At 47.5% G+C, this 3752-nt stretch overlaps 1 protein-coding gene across 2 annotated transcripts in view; it reads right to left on the bottom strand.

Annotated features, from left to right (window-relative positions):
• Positions 1 to 3752, bottom strand: part of LOC105570037 (protein roadkill) — an 88839-nt gene that overhangs the window by 38789 nt on the left and 46298 nt on the right. The window lies entirely within an intron of this gene.

Genomic DNA, 3752 nt, shown 5'->3' with positions numbered 1-3752 from the left:
CTCTTCTCTCTCTCTCTCTCTCTCTCTCTCTCTCTCTCTCTTGAAGCGCGGGACTGGGTTACGTGTCCCAAACACGTACATGTGTACGCGATTACACGCCGTGCGATAGGCATCGACGGCTTTCGGCGGCACCGGAAACCGAGAGAGCACGCCCGTCTCTCTGTTCGCCCAGTTGCGCGAAAAAGGGGTCACGAAAATGTTTTACGAGCCCGTTTAAGGTGCCTTCCTCTCGGAGGGGTCGGCGTCAATGGGACCGTGACGTCGTGCCGGAATCACGCACGACGGTCGTGACATTGTGAGAACGATCCGATACCGGGAGAGAAAACCGGAATACATTTCGGGCAAAACGCGCTCGGTTTACCGCACATGGGACATCCGGTGTGTGCAAAGCGAAAGAGTTATGCCAATCGCAGAGAAAGTATTGTCTGCGGAAACCACCATCCCTCCCCCCCTCCCCTCTCTGTCTCACCGCGAATTCTAAAGTCAGAAGTTGACCGGCGAGTTGACGCGAAATATTCAAGGCTGATTTAAAAATAACAGAGACCGGCGATTATCCCCTTTGGCTAGAAAACCGAAAGGCTTTCTCGATAAACGTTACGCAACTAAGTGCACGAGCGAGACTTTGTTGAAATTTATTGGCGTAAAACTGTGAAACGAGAAAGGCAGAGGGAAAGAACAACACCGGGCGCCACGTATAATTAGAAAGAAAATACAATCGTTGAAAAAACATTACTTTTTCAATACACGAGAGTACGTTGGATGGATGAATGAATGGGTAAGAAATAATTGTAAACCGAGTCCTTCCTCGGCTTGCAAAAGCTGAAATAAGGATTCGTATACTGTTCAATAATCATCTCTACTCGAAAGAACGATCATTTTAAGCAAAGCGCACACGCGATACTATTTTTCCTACTGGATTGCGCTTACGAGAGCCAATCAGGATTTAGCTTTTAGTCACGTGATCTAAAACTGCATCCTTATTGATTCTCGTAAGCAATCCAGTAGAAAAAAAAAATAGTATCGTGTGCCGTTGGCTTTAGACTGAGAGAGATTCATTTTGTAGAATGAAACGAAATTTAGTTGGCTCCGCAAAATTTAGTTGGAAAATTTGGTTATATCGTAACACAAATTTGGTTGAGTGAACATACGCAGAATTCTTTTATAATATTCAACCGAACGATTTATTTCACGCAACAAACACAATTATTTAGGACGTGATGAGACGGACGAATTTGTTATCTCAACCATAAACTTTTGTTCAGATAAACAACTCGTGGAAACAAAGTAGTTGTAACATTTAACTTCTTTTCAACATATTTTTCGTTTTATACAACCAAATTACATGTTCAGTCAACAAAATGATTCAATCAAATTATTTCGTTTCATTCAACAAAATTAATCCCTCAGTGTACACACACGCACACACGCGCGCACGCAGTTTGCAACAAAAGTTGTTACACACACGCGCGAGATGAAGTCTCTCGAATTGGCGCGACGTGCTGAAAAGAGTCGTACAGGAGTGTCCGTGAGGACGCAGGAAATTGTACGTTTTCGAATTTGAATTGGAGAAGTCGGGTGTATTAATAAGAGTGACCTCGGGGCGCAGACTCCCCTTGACCCCCTTGAAAAATGACCCTGAGCCCCGGCCGCCCCACGGCGCACGGGAGAGCCCGCGCGTTTTATATACCCTCTAATGGCTCGCCGCTACTTCCATTTCTTTCATTCGCGTGCATTACACTTTTCCCGCTGTTTGCCGTTATTATTACTAAAGACCTTCCGCCGGCCCTGCGCTAATGCACGGGTTACCGATATGTTGCGGGTCTCGCGATACGTGGACGCCGTCTGCTCCTCTTTTTTCCCTGGAACTCCCGCCCACGCGACCCTCTTAGGTTTCGCCCTCGTTCGGTCTTATTTATTATCCTTCTTAAAGGAACTTGAAATTAATAAGGTCCCCACCGTGCGTGCGCGCGTTTTGAAAACCAAGTTGAAGCGCTTTAACTTGTAAATTCGTACTTCGCCGAGCGAGGGATATTCCCGGGGTGTAATTGGACGGCTACGTTTACGCGTATCACCGTCCGCGAAGTTCGGAGCAATTTCTGTCGTGGATAAGTAAAATTGAGAACGTGCTATGTAATACAGGTATAGTTACGGCTGCCTTATTGCCGGCTGCCTTATTGAGCGCGCGAAACTTGTCTGAATGTGTGGAGAACCGCGTGAATATAAGTCGGCCGCAATCGCACGTGGATAATCCAGTGACTAAGGGTCGCGCGTTCATTTAGTGCTTAAATACGAAAGAGCGAGAGAGAGAGGGAGAGAGGGGCAGAAGCGATTTTCATCCCGCGATTACTTCACAACGCGATCTTCATATTCGCCAACGAATAAAGCCGAGCTGCAATTTGAGCTACGCACCGTGGTGTAATTTTCATTACAAATACCTCCGAGAAATGTATAAGTGGAGAGACATAGAAGCTGAGTAAAATTTCTATTAGAGACAGAGCAAAAAATCCAAGTCTAATAGTCTCTAGTTCGAAATTTTTTAAAATTATGAAACAGGCAACACGTACAGGGATATCCTGATGCGCAATGAACCATCGTTTCTTTTTCACCGCCCGAATTCATCCCCTTATCGTCGACGTTTCGTAGTCTTTCGCATCTCCGAGTTGGGAACTTCCCCTCGCGAGATTTAAACTTAATTAACGAATCTAAATTAATATAATCAACCAATGCCTCGGTGGTCGAATTGGTGAGACGCCCGCCTCGAGCGTAGGGAGGGTCCGGGTACAAACCCTGGCTGAGGTGATACTTTTCGCAATAAATTTTCCGCATCATTAAAAATGCCAGGTGCGGTCAAGAAAATACTGGCGTTCAAAATTAATAAATTTAAACTAATTAGTGTGAAAATGCGAGCGGCGCGCGCGCAGGTACCGTACATTCCTCAAGAAAGATATTCCAATTAGCGAACGGTAAATGACGAGCCGAATTGTTAGGCTATTGTTTTGCAAACTATTCAGCCGCGGGCCGAGGGCTCTTTCCGCGTTGCTGCACGCAGGGGACACACGGTTGATACAGAAAAGACTAACTTTCTCGCGATGGTCCGTCGGGCGGGTCGAATTAATGTGCACGATTACGTCAGGGAGTGCCCGCCATCGCGAACGCACGTAGCAATTCAGCGAATTTTTTGCAACGCGGCAATAACGCAGCTGCTGCGTCGAGCTATCGAGGGAACGAAAGGAGCGCGGCAATTGATACCGGAGAAATCGCACTATCGGAGCATTGATAAAAAGAAAAAGAGAGAGAAAGAGAAAGAGAGAGAGAAACTAAAAACAACGATGCAGGGGAGGAGACGAACGGAAACGGCGAGCAACGGACAGAGATAGATAGCGCAAACGAGGGGGAAATAAAAAAAAAGACTGTAGAAGGGAGAGATAAGCGCGAGAGCGAGGCGGATTATGCGCGATTCGCAAGTTTCGGGGCGTTGTTCCAGTTCGGGCGCGCTAATATCGTATAGAAAGCACCGGGAGGAGAGCGCGAAAGCGCTCTATCGCGCTCTCCGCGGAGGGTGGAGACGAGACTATGGCGGAGAGCAGGCCTCGGGGAGGCGGGGAACAACGACGACGCCGACGACGATGGCGATGGTATCAGGGGTGGGAGGGACGAGGGAGAAAAGAGAAGAGCGGCTGCCCGTAATGCCGCGAGAGGTGATTGCGTTGGAACGAGCGAGGCGGAGAGAGACGGGGAGAGAGAGAGAGAGA

The sequence above is a fragment of the Vollenhovia emeryi genome, unplaced genomic scaffold (assembly GCF_000949405.1).
Source record: "Vollenhovia emeryi isolate VEMERY1.0 unplaced genomic scaffold, V.emery_V1.0 DF939122.1, whole genome shotgun sequence".
Lineage (NCBI taxonomy): Eukaryota > Metazoa > Arthropoda > Insecta > Hymenoptera > Formicidae > Vollenhovia > Vollenhovia emeryi.
This window is presented reverse-complemented; position numbering and strand designations above follow the sequence as displayed.